The following is a 26,156-nucleotide window of genomic DNA, read 5'->3' on the forward strand; positions in this document are numbered from 1 at the left end:
AAGGAATGAGGGAATTAGGGAAGTTTATATATATAATACATTTATATAATATATTTGTATATAATATATATATTTATATATATAACTTATATATATATTTATAGTATATATATATATATAAAAAATACAAAGTGAGACTGTAGCCCAGACTGACCTTGAACTTACAATCCTCCTGCCTGTCAAGTGCTAAAATGTGTGCAACCACAACCGGTCTTCGTGCTGTTTTTGATCCCCTTTCTTAATGGTGAGGTTGAGGACACAGTACAACCAATCAAAGTCATGACTGAATGAACCAACTCCTCCCCCAGCCTTCCCTCCCGCAGATGCGCCCTGTATAAGAGCCCAGGCATGGCCCTGTCTTCCTCGCCATCAGCACTATAACAAGAAAAGCCAAGTGAAAGTTGAGTGTGAAGTTGGATCTGAATGGGTGACTTCCATCGAAGTCTTATCCGACTTGCCAACCCACCTAGCTGTAGTATGTTCCCAGGACCACTTGAGGGTTTTTTATCAAAACAGGAGGTGTTACTGAAACAGTTAAGACATTTTCTATATAATGTTGTGACGTGACTCCTTGCAGTTAGTTCTGTGAACTCTGCCACAGTGCTAACGGTCTATGGTAAACGCTTTCTGTGAACTATGCACGGGGTTCAAAACTTGACACATGGAGGAACTGTTTCCTTTACTTTACTGGGGAGTATGGTTAGTGGGTACTTAAGGTACAGAGCAGAAAAATCAGTCCAGCTTTCTAACAATGCCACTCATGCAGATAAGCAGTGGCTGACTTGTAAGACCTGGGAAACCATCCGAGAAGCAGGATGTACATCTGTCCTAGGTCATCACAGAAGTCTCCTGTGTGGGACACAGGGTGAGGTAGGAATTAGGGAAGTTTGAGTCAGACAACATTTCCTATAACTCCCCCTCAACGCCTACCTCCAAAGATGATTGATTTTAATGGATTAGGCTTTTAGCTTTCAGAGTATTTGCTACATGTAACTCTTTCCTGAAATGTTATAATTTGCTATAGTTGGGCTCTTAAGTGTCCCCTAAAGGTCTGTGTGGCAAAGACTCGGATAGTAGCAGCCTGGTCCCTTCCTCTTCCTCTTTTTGGTGCCCAGCATAAGGTGAGTATTTTGCCCCACCATGCACTTCTGTCATAACATGTTGCTTCACCACAGGCCCAAAGCAAAGGGGCCAATGAGTCCTGTGCTGGAACCTCCCAAACTGTGAACCAAGGTAAAGCCTTATCTCTGGTGTTTGTGTTGTGATGGAACGCTAACACATCCTACAAAATTATTTTTTGGTATAGAAAGTTTAGTAACAGCAACTGGTACAAAATATACAGCCCACTCCTGCTCCAGCCAAAAGCAAAAACTCCTAAGCCTGTCTAAGCTCCCTTTAGGAGCTACTTAGCATCTCACAGTGTTAAGTCCTGGGATTCATTAGCAATTTAAAGGGTATTAATACTCACCACTGACTAGCACACCATTAAGTCTTGAGAACATCAGCAAAGTATTAAGAATTTCTGTATTATGAGCATTGCTTCTATTTACAGCACATTTGCCTAAACAGTCTTATACCTAATATTATATTCCTAATTAGCCAGAAATTTGACTAGAACATCCTGCGTTAGGAGAAGCAAGATATGGAAGTAGCTACATATAGATTAAAATTTTTCTCTTTCCTTCTGATGTGGTATTACTAGATATTGCCATATCTGGAAGGGGAAAAAATAACCCTAAAAACCCGGAATTCCTTCAGAGAAGGTTTAGAATAGAGGAATGGAAATATTTTGGGACTTACGAAAATGAGGGAGGCAGAAGAGGACAGGGTGTTTGGATCAGAAAGAATTGTGTTTGAATAAGTCTCTTCTTAGGGAAAATACCTACATTGTTCTAAGGTACTCCATAAAAGAAAGTATGCCTAATTCAACATAGGACTGATTCAGCTTGTGTTGTCCAAACAAGTTTTCATGGCCAATAACTTAGATATACAGTGGGAGGAAGAAGGTCGTAATCTCTCAAGTGTCCCCCAGATGCTCCAGAAGAACCAGTAGGAGTGTGCCAACAGAAAAGCCACCCCCAGGAAAGCAAAGAGAGAGACTGGCCACGGGCAGTGTGTCTTTTGTAGTTCCTGGTATGCACTGCACACCTCTTCAAGTAAATAGTAAGGAACTTCCCTCCTCCCAGAACAGAGGGAGGCCAAGGGCACTCTGACCTGACATTCTTATCATTGGAGAGCAAACAGAAAAACACCAAGAAGCTTGCCTGGAAGCACAGCAGACTTACTAGACCAACTCTGAAGTCTCTGTTTGTTTGGAGTACCAGCATGCTCTCGTTAATACACACAATGTATCCCCAAGAATAACTTAATATTACTGTTTTTTGCTAAACTGATTCAAAAAGAGTTGCTTCCCCCTTGCCCCTTCATCTCTGCCATCACTTGTAGAAGAAAAATTCAGCATTCCTGATAAGAAATAACCAAAACAATGAGATTGTTTGAATTCCACTGAGACCAATTCATCACTCAGTAGGGGGGAAAAAAATCCTTCCCACTTTCCAAGTGGTCAGGAAAATAGACTTTATTGTTTATTTATTTTTGTTTTTTTGGTGGTATTAGGGTTTGAACTCAGGACCTTGCACTTGCTAGGCAGGCGCTCTACCAATTGAGCCAGTCCAAGGAACACAAACTTTCTTTCAAAAAGGGTGTGTGTGAGAAAGGGAGAGCACAAAGTCAACTGAATGTGGAAAGTGAGGAAGAAGGGACTTTGAAAAATTCATCTTAAAGACCTAGAGATGGATAGTAGCAATGGTTACACAGCAATGTGACTGCCTAAAATGCAACTGGTTGCACTCAATGGTCAATGTGATGTGTATTTTACTACAATTTTTATTTTTAATGGGGAAGAAAGTCACCCATAATTCTTCAAACAGGTCCCTATCATGTCTACAAACAAGTATGTGGAGAACAAACAGGGTGAGGTTGTTAAACCTCTTAATAGTTTCTCCTTTGCACATGGGCTACCAAACTTGGGTTGAAGCAGCAGCCCCTGTGTCACCAACTGCCAAAATCTTTGCTCCCTTCCCCACCTCCCTGGGTCTGGAGAGCTTGTTCATTAGCGAGGCACTGCACACAGGATCCCTGATCCAGTTTTGACTCCGACCTCACAGGCAACAGTGGATGCGAAGAATGTTGGTATCTGGCTTGGAGAGGATCCCTCTCCAAGATCCAGGATCCCTCTGCAGGGATGCCAAGAGATAGTCAAATAACACCTCAAATTATAGAAGAAAACAAGAGTTAGGGGCAGATTCCCAGGGGTGCATCTCACTGGAAATAACACACACACATACACACACACACAAAACAAGAATCATGACAAAAGTGTATCAAGATATGTATCTATTTGGGAAGTATAAAAAGGTAGATGACGAAAAACAAGAGGATGAGGTTATTTCTGCAAAAGAGAAAGTTTAATCTCCAAATTTCATATTAATACATAAAATGCTAACCACTCTAATTCTTTTGGTTTAGGTTTTTTTTTTTTTTTGGTTGCTCCAAAATCCTTATCTTCAAATTAGAAAAACCCTCAGTGTCCTAAAGATTACTAAAACAACATTCAGAATCTCCTACCTCCTTTTAGGAAATCCAAAAATGAACAGCTGTGGCTCTGCTAAACAAATAAAACCTCTCAACAAAACGCTGACATGTAACCCATAGCTTGACGGCACATCACTCAACAAGGGTGAAAGAGTAAATACTATCTGAAATGGGGGTGGTTTTTTTTTTGTTTTGGCGGGACAACCATGACATCGCAGTTATCTTCGGTTCTGACTGTACTTACAAGAAGGAAAGACTGGCACTGGTTCGTTTGCTTTGGTTTGATGGATGACGGTCAAGTGTAGTTTGAGATGATATCCTCACTGCACTTTATAAAGAAAAACAAAGTGTGACCAACTTTTGTAGTTTCTTGCCTGGGAGACTCTTCCAAGCTCTTATCTTTTCCTCTCCAAACACTAAGTAAAAATAAAGCAAAATAGGTACCAGGTGGAGAGAGCTACCTGAAACAAGTTTCAAAATCTAAACTCAAGGTGAATAGGATGTTTACACTTCAGTAGCAATTACTGGAGAAAAGTAAATTAATGTTATATTTTCTATTGTTAATTTCAGTCAGGACATACAATGGTGTAAACACATGACACTTCTAGACTTTTCTGTTTAAAGTGTTAGAAGTGCAGATGGTCAGAAAGACTCAATCACCTCCTAGCATTCTCTTGACGTCCATTCTATTCTGATGGACTATTGAAAGGACAGTAAAAGCTCACATTATTTGGCTTTTCACTTATTTAAAAGAAAATAGTAAGACAGAAACATGGCCTGAAACAGATTCTAGAAATGTCTGTAGAGACTGAGGTACTTGGGGGAAAAAATCATGTGGTACCAGGTACCAGTGGCTTACACCTGTAATCCTAGCTACTCAGGAGGCAGAGATCAGGAGGATCACGGTTCAAAGCCATCCCAGGTAAATACTTCAAGCACCAGTACTGCAAAAAAAAAAAAAAAAAAATTACGTGGCTTCAGAAAGCTGAACGAGCATTCCAGAAGAGAGGTAACTGCCCAACCAGCATTGGGAAGTTCTGAACATGTTCAAGCTTCCTAAACATAAATGGCTGGGGAGAAGGAGTGTTAAAACCTGCCGAAGATTTTCCAAACACAACTCAATAGGTTTCAAAGTTAGAATATTAGAAAGCATACTTTACACAATACTCAATATTGCTTATATTTTACTGGTGAATTTAATAATAACAATAAAATAACAATAATAAAAGCTGCATCCAATCTATAAGAAGGAATTTGTAAAGATTAGCTGGCCAGGTCCCACTCTTGAGTTTCTTCATTAAATTGTGATTAAAATACACATAAGATTTATCATCTGAAAATATTTTTGATGTGGGGATTGAACCCAGAGCCAGGGCCATTCTTAAGTGTACAGTTCAGAGGCATTAAATCCTTTTCCATACTTGTGCGACCATCACCTCATCAATCGCAAAATTCTTTTCATCTTGCAAAGGTGAAACTCTATATCCATTAAAAGATAACTATACATTTCCCCAACCCCTAGCAATTGACATTCTATATTCTCTGCCCCTATGAATCTGACTACCTTTTATAAATGGAATCCCACAGTATTTGGGGGTTTTGTGTGTCTAATTGACTTATTTAGGATAATATCCTTGAGACTCAGCTATGTCGCAGCATGTGTCAATCACTTTCTTTTTTAAAGCCAAATAATATTTCACTGTGTATATTTACATTTTGTTTGTTTGTGGTAGATACTTGGGTTGCTTCCATCTTTTGGCTCTTCTGAATAATTTTGCACATTGGTATACAAATATTTCTTTGACACCCTGTTTTCAACTCTTTTGGGTATATGCCTGGAAGTGCATACGGCGATGCTATGATCATCTGGTAACGTGAGGTTTACTATTTGAGGAATGACCACACTGTTTTCCATGTGTTGCACCATTTTACATTCCTACCAACAATTACAGGGAATCTAGGTTCTTCCATCCTTACCAACACTTGCTACTTCCTGTTTTGATAGTAACCATCTTAATAGGAACATGGTGGTATCTAGTGGTTTTCGTGTCCTTTTCCCTGGTGACTAGTGACATTCAGCATCTTTTCATGCACTCATTCACCATTTGTCTTCCTTGAAGAAACATCTATTCCAGTCCTGTTACCATCTCTTAATGGAGCTGTTTTGTTTTTGTTGAGTTCTAGGAGCTCTTCATGTATTTTGGCTACTAACCTGTTGTCAGACTTATGACTTAAAAATATTTTCTTGAACACCCCTGAATTTTTCATTTAGGGCCTGAAAATTTGCATTTCTAACAAGTTCCCACATGCTGCTGCAGATCCAGGACTCAGGACTGGAGAATGGCTGCTTTCCATGGCAATCATGCTAAGTACTTATGCTTATTTGCTTGTTTGCTTATTGTGGTGCTGGGGATCAAACCCAGGGCTTTGTTCATGCTGGGTGTGGCTTGGAGCTACACCCTGAGCCCCAAAGTTCTTTAGTATTAATCCACCTGATCCTCACATTATCATTCTTGTGTGGTTGTTTGTTTGGGTGGTACTGGAGTTTGACCTCAGGGCTTCTCGGTAGATAGGCAGGTGCTCTATAGCTTAAGCTACACCTCCAGTCCTTTTTGCTCTGCTTATTTTTTGAGACAGGGTCTCCCTTTTTGTACAGGCTGGACTGGCCTGTGATTCTATTTTTTTTCTTATAATTTTTTTTCAATACCGGGATTTGAACTCAGTGCCTACACCATGAAGCACTCAACAAGCCACAGCTTGGATGACAGGCATTTGGCACCACACCCAGCTTTTATTCCTTTGAGATGGAGTTTTCAGAACTTTCTGCCCGCGTTGGCCTCGAACCACAATCCTAACTGATCTCAGCCAATATTATGCTTTTTTACCACTGAAGAAACGGCTCCTCAAAGAGGTGAATTAACTTGCTCAAGGCTATTACTACGTGGTAAAGCAGGCACTCCCCCCAGGCCTCCTAACCTGACACTGCGTCTGCGCAATAAATCAAATAATGTTCTCAGAGAAATATAGTCTAATGACCAGATCAATGGAGTGAGAAAAGAGGTTGATACTTTGCAAGCTAAGTTTCTTTTTCTTTTACCCAGAACTAAAATATTGGCTCTTTTTCCTGGGGTGTCATGTTTTGGCTTCATTAAAATGAGTTGATGGTAGTAGAGAGCTTGCCCAGCTTGCCAGAGTTCCAGGGTTCAGTCCCCAGAATACAGTGGGATGGGGATGGTAAGATGATAAAGTGAAAGGAACCTGCTTAAGTCAATGAGGAAAAGAATAGTGGTGATGTTAATGGTGCCGGTTCAGACTTCCAAATTCTTTATGCTACATGGAAGAATCCCTGGCAGAACACCTGGGTGTAAATAGAGTTTAAGAGTTAGGGAAGGGAAATACAAAAGGGAACATGGTGGGGCCCAGATGGAATCTGGAGGCAGAGAGAGAGTGAGTTTCTCTTTCTCGGGTACTTTTAAAACTTACGCTAACCTATGGGAAGGGAGGAACCAGGAAATTCCCATCCCATAATCAATGAATAGTGAGGGTCATGGGTGGCTCCTAGCCAGGTGAGGGCGGTTCCCAAGCCAAAGCATGGTTAATGTGAGATGCAATATTTTTCTACAAGTCCCGAACTTGCCCTAATTTTGGCCTCATTGGGAGGTAGGGGTGGGACACTTGACACTCAGCCAGTGAAAGCTGTGACTTGATGCCAGACCGAAATGTTTAGAGAAATAAACAATTTGGCAAGTGCTGTGCTGTCCTCCCAAGGTCGTCTGTGTTTCGACATTTCCCGATAACAGCTGTACGCTGTCATGCCCACCAGTGGGCCCATCTGGGGCTTTTCTTTGTGGGCAGGAGGAAAAAGCACTCCCCAGGCTCTGCAGCCAGAGATGAGGGTTCAGACCTTAAATGCTTCCTAACTGGGCGCCACCTGGAATGAACAGCAAGCACACTAGAGATTCAAGTGTGATAACAGGGAGAGTCATCACCACTGTGGCTATACTTTAATAACCCAAGAAAGTTCCATCTTACTGTTGGTTAAAAGGGCTGGAAGTATATATGGATGGCCTCCTGATTATTCATTTCCATAGATAACTGAAGACTGGTGGCAACCCAATGCCTTTACATATTGAGGGTAAAAGCAATTTTAGTCAACTTGTGTTTGTACCTCCTCACTGATGCCAAGTAGTGACTTCTGATAGAAAGCTGCTATGTAATGCCAGCTGGAGAAAGAAAAAAACCTACCCCTCCTCAAACCAGATCCAACAGTATTCTTACAGAACCTGGTGGCTTTGTACTGGACTTCACAGCTGCGAACTCAAACACAAGGGTAGTTTCTAGCCAGTTACAAATAGAAAAAGTGGAGGTCCCTGGATGAAGACATGGACTCTATTTGTCTTCAGACTGACATTCCCCAGAGCTACCACAACAAAAACGGAATTAAGATGCAAAAGGAATTCAGGCCCTTCCTTTGCTATTCCAAGCCTGGGAATCTTTTCAAATTTAAATGAATATCTGTCAAACTAATTAAGAGAAGATGCAATGCCCTTATTCTGTGCTCATTAGAGAAGCACTGACTGGTCATAAATTCCTCAGGGAGTGGGAGCGAACAGTCTCTCCACACTTGCTTAAGATTCCTGGCTTTGTCTATTTCCAGTTTGGCCTGTTCACCTCCTAAACCCGGAAAGACCACAAAGCATGCTGTTGAATCAAGTTTTAATTCCATAAAACAAGAAATTATGAGCTGTTGAGATGCTGCAACTGATGGTTTTAAACTGAGGGAAATAAGTAATCATTTGTATTTGGCATTTTTGGTCCAAAATGTTTTATATTCACGAGTACATTGCAAATCTCAAATGTTTCTCACACACACACATACACACACACACACACACACACACACACACACACACACACAGTGAAACACACATGCTCCCCTGACAGTTTACCCACCAGATTTTGAAATTGAGGCTCAGCAAGCTGATTTGATAGAAGATCTATAAAAACTTTGTCAGAGTCAAGGTAGAATTTAACATTCCTGAATGTTCTATGACACTTACTGGACTGCCAGCGGCCCAGCACTGTGTATGTGTGCACAGGATGTACTTTACTATAGTACATACGACAGCAAAATTCCCAGGAACTGCAGGGAGAGGCTCTCATTTTACACGTAAGAAAACTGAAATTCAGGGCAATTAACTTGCACCACAGATTAAAGGAGAAATCATTAGTAGCATAACACAAATATTTGTCTCAGCCAGACCTGGTGGTTCAGGCCAGTAATCCCAGCACTTGGGAGATTGAAGCAGGAGGACTCGGGGTCTGAGGCCAGTCTGGGCTAAATAGGGAGACCCTGTCCCCTGTCTCAAAAAAGCCCTAAACCAGGTATATATATTCTTCAAACATATAGTATTGTGCCTTTTACACATTTTTAGAAATCTGAAAAGCTAAAGAGTGATTCTGTATCTAAGGTTTCATGATTGAAAAGAAATTCAACTATAGTTATTAGAATTTCCACCGAGGGTAACATCTGAAAAAACAAGGATTTTTTTCCATCTACTTAAAAGGCAACATTTTTTTCTTATTTTTTCCTTTGCTCTGGGATGTGTGCCACTGAAAACTATTGCCCCCCTCTTCAGAAACTCCATCAGGTTTTCTGCATAGTTATCACTTAGCAGTTACACAGTTCTCTCAGACAATTCTATTTGACCCTTCCTTTCTCACTTCCTTCATTTGCTGTTTATATCTTGAATAGTATTATTCTAATTTCTGCTTACCCAGGTTAGAGGAATGGGTTCTCCCTGCTTGCTCTTTGGCAGTTTAGGGGCTATGTGTAGAGAGAGGCAAAGATGCCAGCCAAATTCAAATTTATGGTGTTCATTACTTTTCCAATTTTATTTAGAAGTTCTGTAATGAGAACTGTTCTCTTCCACTAGCATGCAACCAAATGGTGCTTTAACATCTCTCCTTGGCTGGACATCATTTAATAGTTTCCAGGGTACATTTCAGCCCTTGATTTCTCCACTCACGTTTTTGATTAAAGTTTATTCCTATGATGTGGTCAAAGCTGTTACCTCCATTATTGTGGTCACATCACCAAGGTCATCATGATCTGGAGCTGACCAAGCCTCCTAGGAATCCTCCCATGCATCCCTCTACTGAGAGCCCATCTCTGAGTTGTACAAGAGGCGTTTAAATCTAAATGCGTTTGCTGCTTACTAGTAAGACTTCTTCAGAGTTATATCAAAGTGTGTCTATTTTGGCCCTTGAGGAATTCAATACAGAAAAACACATTAAATTGACTTTGACATCTTAGAGACAAAATGTACCCTAGAGATCAACTAGTCACATTTTTTATTTTATAGATGCATAAATCTTCACTCTTATCAATTATTTAAGTAACTGGTTATTCATTAGTGATGCAACATAGAATCAATAGAATGCAATTCCCAGATCTCTTACTTTGAATGCATTATCACTTTTCTGTTAGAAAACTTTTAATTTTCATGTTTTGTGCTTCTGCATTCTTACTCTTCCTGTTTCCTATAATGCTTAGGTGGTTAGATTTCCAATGTTTCAGACATAACAATTACCAACTTCGATGTTTGAAAAACAATGATTTCAAATTTTTCAACGCACTCTGTAGCTGGCTGGTTCTCATTTTAACAAGGAAATTCAGGCTTTCAGAGAGCATTTTGGTCAGGCACTTTTGTTTACTGGGATAACACATAGGCAATTTAGATACCAAGCTAACTGTAGTTAAGCTCAAAAGCACTGGTGTGTCTTTACTCAGGAGAGCTAGTGAGATATGTTTCTAGGAAGTCACTAAGCCGAAGCTATAAAACCATCCCCACCTATTTGTGTACAGCATCTTGATTTTATCTTGCTTTGGAAAGCTAAATATCATAAATACCATGGGCCAACAACTTGGCATAAATTCATCCATGATATATTTGATGTCAGTATCCTTTAGAGCACAGTCACCCAAGACCTCCAAGTATTACACACAACAGGCTCAACAGCTGGAAAGTATCCTCTTCCAAAGCCACCAGAGGCCCCAGTGTAACACAGGTCCTCTGCTGCCTGAGGACCACGCTGCACCAGAGCCTGAAGAATCCAGGATGCCGGTCTCCTTGCAGCACTCCATGCGCTCATACTGCATGGCATGTCACCAATCAATAAATCCCTGTCCTATCAACTCCAAAGTATGTGTTCTTAATAGATAACTGTCTCAAGGAACATGAGGTAATCCAAAGTAGGTGGCTTTAGACCAAGTTAGACAGAGCAGCTGCAATGGCCCAAACCCTAGTCTCATACTTAATACAAATGCACAATAACAAAATACAATGCAATGGGTTGACAATGACAATAAAAATAACTATACATTTTGAATTAAGTTACAGACTATGTGCTAGTTTACATGCATCAGTCCATTTAATCCTCACAACACTCTCAAAGGAAAAAACTCTGTTATCGTCAGTGAAGTGAACAGCCCAAGCTGGCATAGTCAGAGTGACAGCAGCAGAGCCAGGACTTGAATCCAGGCCTTCCAGCTGGAGTCTACCCTCCAGCTCTTCTGCCCTATTTACACAGGGAGTTCCGAGGAAGTACCTGAGGATGCACTAGCCCTTACCATGATAAAAGCAATTTGCTTTCCCACAGGCTGACAAGAGGGGTTCAATTTAAAAACCATTTCATATAACTGGTTATTTCCTGTATGTCCTTTGGAAAAAGCAATCTGCAGTCAGTGTGGACAGCAGCAATAAACTTCCATCAAGTGTATTTATAATATTCATCAAGCTTATGTGGTGTTGGTAAAATCGCTGGCTATTCGAGGTTCGGTTTCTACAGCCTATCTGAAGGATAGGGACACAACACCCCAAATATGCGCACTGGTATTTGACAAAGTTCAGCTAGAGGCAACCAAGACTGAGATACAAGATGAATTCTCTACCTTTTTTTTTTTTTTAAATGGTACTGGGGTTTTGAACTCAGGGCTTTGTACTTACTAAGTAGGTGCTCTCCCACTTAAGCCACACCTCCTGTCCTTTTTACTCTGGTTATTTGGAGACAGGGTCTCACTTTTTTGCCCAGGTTGACTTGGACCTCGATTCTCCTATTTTTAGATTCTCATCAGTCTTCAGGGAAAACAGGTGTGTACCACCATGCTCAGCTTTTTTCCATTGAGATGGGGGGGTCTCACAGACTTTTCTGCCTGGGCTGGCCTAGAAACATGATCCTCCTCATCTCAGTCTCCCATATATACTTGGAAAGACAAGTGTGCACCACTGTACACAGCTATTGGTTGAGATGAGGTCTCTCTAACCTTTTCCCCAGGCTGATCTGGAGAGATGATTCTCCCGCCTCAGCCTCCCAAGTAGCCAGGATTACAGACGTAAGCCACGCGTACCTGCTTCTATCTTTTATCTGCCTAGGAACAAGGCTCTTTGAGGAAGGTGCCCTCCTAATCTCAGGGAGAGAAGGGTTACTAATGGTGTTGAAGATGTACATGAAGATGAACAAGATGAACAAGTACTAACAGACCTTGATAACACAGTCCTATCCTCCGTTACATTGCTCTGCACGTCCATACTTCCTACTCACTTGAAGCCAGTGAGAAAAACAAAATTGTTAGATAGTTTTCAAATATGTTTAAAAGATCTAATTGGCCTCTTTTAGAATCATTTCAATGTTTTCTTTTAGGGTTACACCGGGAGGCCTCCTTATGCCATCAGGTGACTGGGGCCGTTGTTCTATCGTTGGCAACTGTGACTTCCCATTTTTTGGAAAACTGGCCCATTTCAAAGTATGATTACATGACATCCAGCTCCAGTAACTCCAGTCTGCTTTGATCAGTCCAAACAATGGCCTCGCATAAACAGCCTAACAAGCCCAAGCCTTTTCTTCTTGTTTCCTTAAAGAATAAACAAGTCTCTGAGTCCTGAGTCTGACCACTTTTTTTCTACATTTTTATTTGCATATATTAGTTGTACAGGGGGTTTCATTGTGACATTTCCACAGATGTTTACAATGTATCTGCATTAGGTTCACGCCCACCATCATTCTCTCTCATTCTATTTTCATACAAGTATACAAAGCACATCAACCATATTCATCCTTCTTCACCCTACCCCCTCCCACTAGTGTCTGCCCCGTAATCCCGTAACAGGACCTGTTTTATATAGTGAGACAGGATCTCACTGTGCAGCCCAGACTGGCCTGAAACTGGCAATCCTCCTGAGTGCTGGGATTAAAGACACACACCAGCACACCTGAGTTGGTGCTCAAATCTATCCAACCTATTTTCTGTGAGTCCTGATGCACATAAGTAGTAATAAAAGCTACGGATTTTTTCTTTTTTGTTTTGGTGGACTGGGGCTTGAACTCAGAGCTTCACTCTTGCAAAGCAGGTGCTCTACAGCCATGCCTCCAGTCTGGACTTTTTCCCTGAAAAAAATTATTCACTGTAATTAAATTTTATTTAGCATACTATGTACCAATACAGCTCCACTAGTAAGCCCCAGCTCTGGTTATCTTTCAGATATAAAGACAACCTTTCTAAGAGATAAATGAAAATTAACAGTATGGCTGCCTTATTTACTATGAAATTGTCTATTTTTACTATTTTCAATAAAGACAATTAAGTGCATAGCAAAATGTGGGTTAATTTTGTACTCTGTAAGACAAATACATAAAATCTAAGAGAGAAAGTTCTCTGTTTTTGAGATAAAGTGATGATTGATGGACTTTGTAACTTTCTCTTAGCTCTTATTAAAATCCCTTGAGTTTTTCACCCCCTGCACAGCCACCGCAGGGATGGGGATGGGAAATACGCAATGGCTTGTGAATTAAGGGAAACAAGGAAGCAAGATAGAAAGAAAGATTCTGCAGTTGCCCTGGCCAGCTGCACCCTGGATAGGAATTCGAGAAGCCAACTTTCCCTTTCTTGAAGGAGATTGAACCTGGAAGGCACTCCAGCCTCTTCCTCCTGTTCCTTCCACCATCACCACAGAACAGCTGCATGTGCACAGCAGCCAGCTGAAAAGTGAAGACTTGAGCCAGTCTGGTGTGTTTTTCCACCCACAGTCTCCCCAGCACCTGGACTGATTTGTCTGATAATTTGAGAGGTGTGTACAAGAAAAACAGCCCAGAAGGTGGAGGAGTATTTTTCCCGATACTGCCTAAGGAAAATCATGTCAAATCTCCAAAGGTGATAGAAAGGCTAATTTGCTGAAAGAGACTCCAGTGCCACTGCTGCTACAGCCTCAGGATTTTTTTTTCTTTTCTTGGTGCTAGGGATCAAACCAGGGTCTTGGTTTGATGGCAGGCAAATGCTCTACCACTGAGCTCCAACACCCCTATAACAGTCATTCTTTAACTCTGTTTCTCAGTCAGGAATTGCTGACTTTTTTTTTTTTTTTTTTTTGAGACTGAGTTTTGCTATGTAGCACAGGCTGACCTCAATTCAGATCCTCCTGTCTCAGCTCTATGCCTGGCATTGCTGATATTTTGGACGGATAATTCTTTGTGCCGCAGCTGTCCTGTGCATTGTAGAATGTTTACTAGTGCCCCTGACCTCCACCCACTAATGTGAGTAGCATGGACCCTAAACCCCCCACAGCTGTGACAAGAAAGGTCTTCAGACTTTGTTAAGTGCCCCTCAGAAAACAAAAAAATCACCTCTCATTGAGAACTACTGACTTAAACTTTTCACTGTTGCTGAATTTTCTTTCTCTTTTACAGCAAACGAGTTATGGGCTAATTTCAAACATTTAAAAAACATTTTTTTTCTTTTTCTCGGAGGCAAAATAGATTTAGAGTAGCATAAAATTAGACTTGCCACTTTCCTAGTCTCTGATTCTGTTTGATTCGTGAAGATTCAGTGTCAATCAGAAATAATAACGTTAGCTCTGTGCTTGGGGCTGGTGGTGTGATCCAGTGGTACAGCCCTCACCTAGCATGCAAGAGGCCCTGGGTCTTATCCCTAGCACTGCAAGAACAAGGACAGGGACAACAACAAAACAACAACAGCAGCAACCAAAACCTTTAGAACTTCAACAACAACCCCTCCCGAATTCCCACCACTCCCTTTTTTACAGGTGAGATAGAAGCACTCTAGTTTTATTTTCAGTCACAGGAGAGCACGAACACATTTTTAATTTGTAAATTAAATGGGGCATTAATAAAATTTCCTTATCATACTTGAAGCAAGGAAAACTGGCAGGACCATCAGGGACATTCCAGAGCACTGACCAAAGTTACAGTCATGATGTGTCCTATTAAAACTGGTTTTGGTAAGAAAGTTGAAGTACGTTTTTTTTTTCCTTTTTGAGACAGGGTCTCACTCACTATGTAGCCCAGTCTGAAAACTCAAGATTCTCCTACCTCGGCTGACTGAGTGCTTGGATTACAGACGTGCACTGCCACACCTGATTTGGGGCACATTTTCTTTGAGTGCTAGCAGCTGCTGAAGTCACAGGCTGGTAGTTAGGAACAAATATCCATTGTTAAACTATTAACGTAGTATCAAGTGTCACTTCGGTGAACTCCCATATTCCTGAAGCATATCTTGGTCACATGAAAACCAATAGCACCACAGTTTTCTGCCTTCTTTCCAGTGGTTACTGTCGTCTCCTGCTATGCTTCCCTACCCCAGGTGTAATCAGTGTGGTGTCTCAGGGCACATCCGGCAGGGCATGTGACACGTGTAACCTGCCCTCTGACTCATGTGGCATGGAACTCCTTCTCCTTGGGCCAACTCATAGAGAAAGCAATATCACAGAGTCCCCATCTAATTAGATGCAGGCCCAAGGAGTAATTGAGGCCTTTCTTGGTGTCACAAACTGACATTCATAACACACACAGCCAACGGGCATTCATAATAAGGACAGGAACAATGGCTGCTCTCCCACCACCACATGCTGGGCACTTCATTTGTGTCATCCCTTAGCCCTCCTAGCAGCGCCATGAGGTAGGTCCAAAGGGACTGAAAGTAATGAACTTGGATTCAAACTCAAACCCACTAACCATCATGGCAAGCACAAGGTGACAGAAAGAGTGCTGTGGCAAGGGCACCATCAGAAAGAAATCAAAACAAAACACTGCTTCCTCCAAAAGGAATGAGCAAAGGGGTTGGGAGACTCCATTTATATCATTTTTCTCTTGAAAGAATGAAGAAGGGTGATGCATTAGTTAACCATGGCTAGGCCTGGCTTTCTGTCCTATCTTGAATGGCCTGACTTTCTGCTGGGGGTTTTCTGTTCCAGAAGACAGCTACGGTTTCCTTCCACAACAATTGGTCATTCTCTGAAGGGACACACTCAAGATCAGGGTGTTTTTCTTCTGGCTCAAAAGTGATTATTGAAGCCTTCCTTTTAATCTTTAACCACAGTGCTTATATAAGGCACATTTTTTATTGTTATCATTCAACAGCTAACACCTTACGGCACACTATGTCAAAGTTCTTGGATTTATCAGTCTTAGCTAAGTTGTGATAACCTTCCACTGAGCAACTGAAGCTGAAACCCTGAAAGTTCATCCTTGCTTCTCCTTACCCAAGCAGCTACCTGTCACCAAGTCCACCTACACTACCTTCTAGATATCAGGTGCCTCCTGCCCCACAGGCATAGGTCAGGCCCTCATTACTTCTTGCCTGGACCTCTTTCATCACTAGTTTCTATTCCTCCAGACTTCCCATCTTCAAATTATGTTCCAAAATATACCCACAGCTGGTGGAGTGGCTCAAATGGTAGAGTATCTGTCTAGCAAGCATGAAGCCCTGAGTTCAAACCCCAATGCCACCAGAAAAACAAAAAAACCCCAAAAAACCAAAGTGTACCCACAATAGTCTTTCTCAAACTCAGGTCTGGTTTGGTCAGTGCTCTGCTTGTTCAATTCTTCATTAACTCCACATCATCTTCTGTGGCCAGTTCAAACTCAAGAGCATCCTCACATATACCCTTAGGACAAAAAAGGCCAAAGCCACCCAGACAGGGCTACCCTAGCCCCATGTGGAACCTGCACAAATTTTAAAAAGATACCTCCTTCTCTATGCAGATGTAGCTGCTCCAGTGAGCAAAGTGCAAGTGGATCTGAGCATCCACTCCTCACTTCCTGGCCAGCCCCATACATGTCACCTGTCTTTTAGCTAGTCACAAATGTGCCATTGGCCCCATGGCCCTGGCTTGAGCTTCTGGTCATGTACCTCTCTGCCTCTGCATAGCTGCTTACTTTGTCTAGAATGAATTCATCACCTAACTCCTACTCACCTTCTAGAAATGGAGACAGACGGACAATCATTTTTCTACTAGCAGCTTTCATCTTTTTGTGTGTATGTGTGTGTCACTGGGGACATGGCATATGCTCTACCTCTCCCAGCCCTCACCTTTTCTTTTGGTGCCAGTTATGGTCACAGATTTTCTCATCTATTTCTCCCTCTAGATCCTGCATTCTTGCAAAGGAAGGGTCTGTCTTGCAGACCTGAAGGCCTACGGAGCCTAGCACAGAGCCTGGAAGCCTGTAGCTCACTGCCAATCGAGTGCTGCCAGCTTTCTTAGCCTTCTCACATGAAAGATGGGGGCCTCAGTGTCTCCCCCACCCCTAGCAATGGGTCACGATGTCTGCTTCCTCAAATTACATACTCCCTACTCAAATAGCTAGAAGCCAGATCTCAATTAGCAATTATTTCATTCAGCTATGATTAAAGAGATCAGACATCTTGGATTTCGACTTCCTGTCCCCTCCTGACAAGTTCACTAACACATCCATCACTGGATCCTGCTCACTTCTTTGATCTCCTCCTCCCTTGTTGTCTTCTACTTAATGCAAGCCATTCCCCTGGATGGGGGGGTGCAAGGAACATGTGGTACTTGCTACTTTCACAAAACTTTGGACATTTTCATAATAAAAATGATATTTTAAAAAGAGCTATTTATACTGAACCACAAACTTGACATCTTAGTTGTTGCCTTCCATGGGGTTTTTCTCCTTAGTCCAATTGGCCTGCCCATCATGGCCACGCTGATTTTCTTTCCTTCTCCTTCCTTCCTTTCTTTCTTTTTCATTTATTCACATGTAAATACATTATTTGGGCCATTTCTCTCCCCTACCCCCCCCCCGCCCCCGCCTCCTCCCGCTGATTTTCTTCTTGACTTATGCTAAGTTCTTCTGGATATTTCTCAAGTCCTGCACTAATTGCTTACTGATGCAAATGCAGAATTCTCTTCTCCTATTTAAGTCAGCTAAAGGGAGTAGAGGCACTGGATTTGTAACTCCCTGTCAAAGGCACTTGTATATCTGAAAACTGAACTATTTTACTTAACAAAAATACACTTAGCCGGGTGCCAGTGGCTCACACCTATAATCCCAGCTACTCAGGAGGCAGAGATCAGGAGGCTCGTGGTTTGAAGCCAGCCCAGGCAAATAGTTTGTGAGACCCTATCTCAAAAAATCCAGCATGTAAAAGGGCTTGTGGAGTGACTCACATAGTGGAGTTCCTGCCTACAAGTGTGAGGCCCTGAGTTCAATCTCCAGTGCTGCCAAAAAGAGAAAAATGTACTTTTTGACTGGGTGGCCTCTTATGCAATCATTTTCAGAAGGACTGGGCAGACAAGAGGATTAGAGACAGGGTTATTGACCTCTGTTTACATGGATTCTAGCAGCACACAGCTCTGAGGGAGCCCATGCTAAACAGCTGAGGCTGGTGCAGCCATTCCGAGGCCACAGAACTGTGCTGACTGCTGTGGGCAGAATTTAGAATTGGAGCCCAGGCTGTGTTAGACAGCTGACAAGGCCCCAGAGCTGTGAGGTGCATGAAGGAGCCCAGCGATGGAGGGAGCCAGAATCACGTGCTAGTGGCTATGGGAGGACAGAATCCCAGAAACTCGGGGAAATGCATCTGATAGGATTTTGTGGTTGTTACTGTGGATGATGCAAATGACACTGAACACCCACAAAGATATTTAAGCAAAAAATTTGAATTTTTGTGAAGGTCAGGCATAGAGATGGCCTCAGAAAATGAAACACATTGTCAAATTCTCCCCCGTTCCTACCCTATCAGGTACCATTCCCTGGGGGGAGGGGGGTCATTCTATTATCTCTCTATGATATCTAGAGATAAATGCTGTGTATCTATCAACACACACACACACACACATCCCCTCACTTACTTGTAACCAACAGAATTCAATGTGTGCTGGTGGGAGACAAACAGGACATAAGCAGAGTGGAGATTTCAGGTTGATCGACTCATCCCTGATTAATCATTTCACAAGGGAGAGCTCTGCCTCTGCTTAGACTCTGAATATAAAAACAGAAATTTCCAGGGACAGACCCTTGTGTGCTGGCATAGACACTGGTACGTCTAAGATGGGGCCTATCATTGAGTTCTCAATGGTCCTGTTCCTCAGTCCTCACAGGGTAATTCTGATTCTCTTGAGGTGTCAAAGGGCCATGTGCTCAGGAAGGTAGCTCCTTCTATGGCCCCAAGAAGTGACTCATGCTTGATCTACACCAGTCACGGTACTCTGACTCCCTGCCACTTACTAAGGTATGGATGGGTACCAGCCACAATCTTAAGTATGAGATCTGAGCAAAGTTTGCAGTGGGTTGGAAATTGAAAAGGCATTACTTTTTTTTGTTTTTCTCCCTGCATTACTAGGGATTGAAACCAGAGCCTCGCATATGCAAGGCAAGTGCTCTCTACCACTGAGCTGCAATCTCTTCTTCTCTCCCTCCTTCAAATCTGATAAAATACACAAAATTGGGACTCTTTTGTTTTCTTAGACAAGGATGTTGTGAAGGCATGATGTCTGGAGCTATAGCAGCTATCTTGTGGTCATGAGAAGCAATGAAAATGAGGAGACTGAAAATCACTCAGGAAGCCAATCTGCGGGGAGAGTACCAGACCTGATATTCAAAGTGAACTGACAGCTGTGGAGGTGTGGCTCAAGCGGTAGAGTGCCTGCCTAGTAAACATGAGGCAGAAGGTAAACTGAGAAGAGCAACTATGCAACCCAAAGAAAAAGTGAACTGCTGCCTATTTTCTAAGTAATTTAAAGGCCAATGGTTACTGAGCTTCTATCATGGTTCAGGCAGGATTCCGAGAGAAGATATATACATATTTCTCTTTTTTTTTTGGTGGCACTGGGGTTTGAACTTAGGGCTCTTAGGGCTTTGTGCTTGCAAAGCAGGTACTCTGCCACTTGAACCATGCCTCCAGTCCATTTTTGCTCTGGTTACTTTGGAGATGGGATTTCACAAACTATTTGCTCAGACTGAACCTCGATCCTACTGATCTCAGCTTCCCAAATAGCTAGGATTACAGGTGTGAGACATGTGTGCCCGGCTCCAGTGCTTTCAGTGAATTCCCTCATTTAATCTACATCACAGCCCAACAAGGTAGATACCTGATTAGTCCCTAGCTTTTAGATGGGTAGATTAGGCTCCAAAGACATTGAGTAATTTATCCAAAGTCACAAATTCAGCGACGTGAGGAGTGGGGCTCAAACCTAGGCCTTCTGACTCCAGAGCTCCTAACCAGCAGGTGAACACCGAGCTAGCCCCGGCTTTCTATAGTTGGATTTCACAAGATTCCTCGTCTCCTCTCAAAAATCCCTCTTTACACATGAGGTAGTCTGAGTGATTTGTGCTCGTGTCATCCGAATGTTCTCACAGACACTGGCACTGGCCAGACCCAGGCTTTCTTTCTTGCCCCATAGCAAATCTATGAGTCTTGATATCTCTTTGTTAAATGCACTGCACAGAAGGCTCTGGTTGGTGGACTGCACTGTGCTCCGGGGTCCCGTTTTGTTCCTCCCCCATTGTTACATGGCAGGTGTTAGTTTGACATCAGGGTTCTTTGTGGGCACTACTTTCAGTGTGGGGTGATTCACTAATTAAAATATCAATGGGCACTAAACACAAGATGAAATTGTCATCACCTCGCAGCCTCACCTCTAACGTTTCTGTTTTTGAGCTTCTCAAAGTTAAGGCTCAGTGGCGTCGTGCAATCCTGTGTCCCAGGAGACTGGAAGGCATTGCGATGGCTTTATTACTTGCTTATTCAGGTCACACCCTCACTCCCTACTCACTCAACAAATATTTGAGTATCTGCAGGCACCAGGTACCACACTAGGCTACATTCTCTGCCCTTCCAGAGGGCAATAAACACAAATGAGATACATCTTACGACTTTCCCTCTAAATCAACAAATAAAAAGAGTGCCCAGGGGCTAGGAATAGAGTGCTTGCCTGGCATGTGCAAGACCCTAATTTTCATCCCCAGTGACACACACACACACACACACACACACACACAAACTAGACAAAGCATTTTGTGGGCAAACTCAACACAGCAGTTAAGAGCACAGACCCTGCTGGCAGGCACTCTGGGTTCAAATCCCAGTACTGACGTTGTGTGACCCTGAGCTAGCTGTCTCGATTGCTTAACCTATTAAATGGGGAGAAACAGGTCGTTTTGTCACAGGGTTGTTCTGAGGTAGTGTTTTTGGTAAGTGATTTAGAACATAGTGCTAGGAAAGAATTATTCAAAAGAGAAAATGAGCTCCAGCCTGAATCACAGCTGAGAAGCTGGGCAGTAAGCAGAAGTGATGTGACGACACGCAGATCTCAGAATCTGCAAATGTCATGGCATTGTCAGTGTTGGGGGGTACTGGGCTATCATCCCCACAGAACCTCCAAATGATTGTGCTAAGAAAGACCATCTAAGGTGGCTTTTCCAAGAGATTTTTAATAAGTGCATTTTTGACAAAGGCTGAACCACAAATTTAGAGGTCAAGTTCTCATCCAAATGTCTGAGAACCCCTGTGATAACTGAAGACGCAGCCTCTCCTGTGTGCACAGTTTTAGACAAACTTCTGCGTATTTTGAGCACTTAACTCTAGTTCAGGTGCAAGAAGAATCCTGAGTCTAAATGACAAGTTCATAAACTTAGGAAAAAAGGATTCCCTACCTTCTCCCAATGTCCTGAGTTACTCAGCACTTGACACAAGTTATGACCAAATTCTTCAGCTTCACAGGAGGAGATCAATGTAACTAGACATTCAAGCCAGGCGCTGTGGCTCACACCTGTAATCCTAGCTACTCAGGAAGCAGAGACTGGGAGGATTTTGGTACAAAGCCAGCTGGGGCAAAAAGTTTGAGAGACCCCATCTCAACCAATGGCTGGATTCGGTGGCATGTGTCATCTCCACTATGTGGGGAAGCACGAATAGGATTGTGGTCCAGGCCATCCTGAGTGTAATATGGGTATTTTTGACTCAAAAATACCCATCACAAAAAAGACTGGCAAATGGCTCAAGTGTTAGAGCGCCTGCCTAGCAAGCATGAGGCCCTGAGTTCAAATCCCAGTACTGCCAAAAAACAAAACCAAAAACACTACATGTCCAGTGGGGTATCCAGGAGGGTTCTCAAAGTGCCCTGAGATAAAACCTTGCTCCTAGGTTCCAGGGAGAAGGAAAATACACCAACCCCTTGTTGGTGTTATATCTGCAAAAGACTCCTCCCAACCTCAAAGCCTGCACCCTGAGAGAAGAATCAGCATCAAAGCTCAAACCCAGGCATCGTAACAGCATGCAAAGTCAGTAGCATTCAACAGAACTTTTGTAGATAAATTTGGAACCAAATGTCTCAAAATACAGCTGTCCCTGAAGGGAGTATGGATTTGGTGCTTTCATATTAGAAACAATGGTTTAGCTAAAACAAGGCTAGTTTTTGAAAAGTAACTTTCATCCTGTGTATGTGTGAAGATACAGAATTTAGACCTGACTAGCTGATAGAATTGTATATAATAGAGGCCAAGGATGGAGGGCCATGTGCGTTGGGTCATGCCAATAATCCCAGCTTCTTGGGAGGTGGAGAAAGGATTGTAGTTCGAGACCAACTTGGCTAAAAAAGTTAGCAAGCTCCTATCTCAAAAACTAAGCTGAAAGTGGTTGGGCACAACTGTGATCCAGGAGGTATACGTAGGAGGATCTCTGAAGCTCACTAGGGTAAAAAGTAGGAGACCCTATCTGAAAAATAAACTAAAGCAAAATGGGCTGGTGGCCTGGCTCAAGTAGTAGAGTGCCTGCCTAACAAACATGAGGCCTTGTGTTTAAACCTCAGTACTGCCAATAAAAAAAGAAGAAAAGCCAAGGTCAGAAGTTTAATTTTCATAGGGGATAATTAGAAAGCAGCAGAACCATAAACTTGGGAAGGATTGCAGAAATCAAGGGCTCATCCAAATGCTTTGCCAGCTCCTCTGACCGCTGATCACTAGCTATGGTGAACATTCTAGACAGAAAACAGTTCTGTGCTCTGTGCTCACAGCTATCTATCTTCAAGCCCTCAGTAGTGTTGATGATAAATAAATTGACAATAGTTAACAAGTACAGAGACTTTCGAAGTGCTAGCTAGGTACTGTGTGTGGGTGACATATTAGGTCATTAAACCCTAGCAACAGCTTTCTGAGGTCAGTTGTCACCGGACACATTCAGAGGAAAAGCCAAACGCCTTCCAGTGGCCAGGAGGCTCTGCGTGACCTGTCTGCTCTTATTCCTGCTTCTCCCACACTGGCCTCCCAGCCCTTCCACAAACACTTCCCCCTAAGGAGCTCTGCATGTGCTGGTGTCTGTCCACAGTACTTTCCAGGCAACCCACGGCTCATTCTCTCCTCCTTCAAGTCTTCTTCCAAATATCAGTGAGTTCTTCACTCATTCCCTTTAGAAAAATGTGACACTCCCTCTACTGTCACACAACACACTTCTCTGCTTGTGTTTTTTCATAGGCGTTCTCATTTTCTAATCTATAACACAATTGACTTTTTCTGGTTCATTATCTGTGTCTCTTAACCAGAATGTGTGCCAGGAATTTTGTCTACTTTTGTCCATGGCTTTCAACCCAACACCTGGAAACACAACTGGCCTGATTTTATATGTGAGACAGCTGGCACACAGAGAGCAAGCGGTCATGGCTTTCATAGACTACATTTGGAAGCCACAGTCTAGAAAACAAACTCAGCAATCCTTTTTCTGGGGGTTGGTAGCATTGCCTTTGCCCACCAAGGCAGGGCATTAGAACTGAATGGTACGTGAGTAGCAATATACAGCAGCAATCACAAATACAAAGAAGTAAGTGTGTTCTGTGTTCCGGGCAAAATCGCTTGGAATATTTTGTGACTTCACTAGGAAAGTATATTTCACAAGACTTAAGGGAAATGAGCCAAATTAAAAAATAAAAGAGATATAAAAGTTCTCATGAAAACATTTTCCCAGGGTTGTATGACAACAAGGATAGCACAGAACCTTTGATTTTATAGGTGCCATTCAGATTCAAGGACTATTTCCAAGTTTTGTTTTGTTTTGTAGTACTGAGGTTTGAACTCAGGGTCTCACGCTTGCAGGGCAGGTGCTTTACCACTTGAGCCACTCTGCCAGTTCTAGAATCTAATTCTTCAGTCTCCATCTGGGGCGTCTGCTCAGGCCTCAGGTATCTACCATTCTACAGAGATGTCTAGCCTGAGACATGTCGTCAGTCTTTGTAAGTGGCTAATTTAATATCTCCAAATGTTACTTTCCCTTCCTCTTTTTCTAAGGTCCACTGGTGCTCAGATTCAAGATTCTTACTGGAGCACACACACAGCATGGTAAAATCAGTATCTGTTTGAATTTTATTTCACCTGCTAAATAGCCTGGCTTGTAAAGCTCACATTGTTACAAAGGAAAAAAGACACAGTTGCTCACAGGATCGCCAAGAACAACAAACACCAGGAAAATCTTGAAAACTCTGACTACATCTTTCTTAACCATATTTTTGCCAAGTATTTTTATTTTGTCCACAGCTTTAGAAATTTGCTTTAACCTCCATTCTTAAAAAAAAAGACCTAACACCAAGTACAAATTGCTCATTTAACGGACAGGGTTAAGGATACATGGCTTTTCTTTCTTAAAAACTCATCACTCTGTACAAAGAATCCAAATCCTGTCCTGATTCTTCTTGGGCAGTGGAGCAATTTTGGATTTTCTGTTAGTTCATTTTAATTTAAAAGGTGGTGGGGGGAGGCCTCCATTCTTGAGATGTGGTTGCTATGAGACTTCTGGGCCACAACAGATGGCCACAAGAACAGCTCTCAGGCGAGCTCAGAGCTCTGAAGCTGCCACTCAGGCATTCCATTAACATTCCTGACATACCTTCGGAGGCAGCCACCCCCTAGACTGGCTCACTAGAGGCTCCTTAGCTGGCCTCCCTGGTCCAGGGGCCCGGGTGAAAATTGTTGTAAATGACATGATTGGGCCTCTCCAGGGAAAGGCCATAGTGGAGAGGGTTCCCTCTTTCTCTGATGTGGCTTCAGGCAAACTTTACCAGCCAACCACTGGCCTTTTGCTTTGTTCAGGCAGGCACACACCTGTGCGCATGCCTCCATCTACACAGGCCACACTCCGGCTGGATTCACTTAATTGTCTTAAAGCCGTTGCCTCACTCCTGGTCACTGAGTGGTCAAGTTAAGAAAAGATAGCACACTTTTGGCCTAACGCAATTTTAGTGCCCCGACAGAAGAGCCAGGGGAAAGAAAAGATAAAGGATTCCGGATTCCGGATTCCGGATTCCTACTTTGACAGAAAGACAAAAAGGGAAGGAAAAGGGGGTGGCATGCCAGTTTCTATCTCCTCACCAACTTCTTGGTGCTGTTAGTTAGACAAATAATTGTACCTCATTCTTTTTCTCTCTCTTCCAAACTAGGATAGTGATCTCGGCCTACGAGACATCACATGGAGGAATGAGTACAGGTGCTTAATGAATAACTGAGAGAATCTGGAGGGAAGGCTGGCCACCACCACCTCTCCTGCTGTGAAGGAAGAAATAAGGGAGGAACTTGGATACCCACTTCGCCTTGGCGTCCAATTGCTGTGACCACAACCTCTGCAGGGCTGGCCCCAAGACTGCTACAGGTTTTGGTGGATAGGGCCTCTCAGCAGCATTACTGCTCACTGAATTTTGGTACTTTGTTAAAACAAGTGAGTGTAAGGAACCATAGCTTCTCTGGGTGGGGTTTATTTACATTCCATCCCTGGAGTTGTCCACTTAAAGCCAGGCCTGGTATGCAGAGGCAGCTAAGTGCTGGTCACCAGGGCTCAGGGCTCACCAGATCACTTGTGGGCACCACAGAGCCAGCCTACTAGTTTCCATTCATCTGCAGTCACAGAGTGTTTCTCTCAACGGGCTTAGATGATGTGCGACAAATTCTGCACTGATGCTGCCATTTGACTTTCATTGTTGAATCCAGTCTGTCCAACTAAGAAACAAGATGACTGGAGACTGCTCAGGTCTCCTGCCTACAAAATCTGGGTCTGTCCTGAGGTATTGCTTCCCACTTGTCCCCAACAGGTGACTTTTTGAATTGCTCTGGGCTTTGTTTTTTTTTTAAGAATATGTCTTTTAGAGGTTTGACCTAACAGGAAGTGCTCATTTTTCCCCACCAGCCAGTGACATTTTAATGCAGTCATCTCTAGAGAAAGGGCAGTGAAGGCGTTCTTCCCTCTGCTGATGTGTCTAGGGCTACTGAAT

General features: G+C 42.7%; 1 protein-coding gene across 10 annotated transcripts in view; it reads right to left on the reverse strand.

Moving 5' to 3' along the window:
- Shroom3 (shroom family member 3) overlaps positions 1-26,156 on the reverse strand; it is a 308,366-nt gene that overhangs the window by 140,507 nt on the left and 141,703 nt on the right. Inside the window, exons 2-3 of one of the 10 annotated variants that reach the window (XM_074041952.1) lie at positions 4,454-4,538; positions 3,839-3,922 (exon numbers count right to left, since the gene is read on the reverse strand). The exons of the other annotated variants lie outside the window; for them this stretch is intronic. The gene's annotated coding sequence lies outside the window, so the exon portion shown is untranslated. The remainder of the gene's footprint in view (positions 1-3,838; positions 3,923-4,453; positions 4,539-26,156) is intronic. 10 annotated transcript variants of the gene reach the window in all.

The sequence above is a fragment of the Castor canadensis genome, chromosome 9, assembly GCF_047511655.1.
Source record: "Castor canadensis chromosome 9, mCasCan1.hap1v2, whole genome shotgun sequence".
Classification (NCBI taxonomy): Eukaryota; Metazoa; Chordata; class Mammalia; order Rodentia; family Castoridae; genus Castor; species Castor canadensis.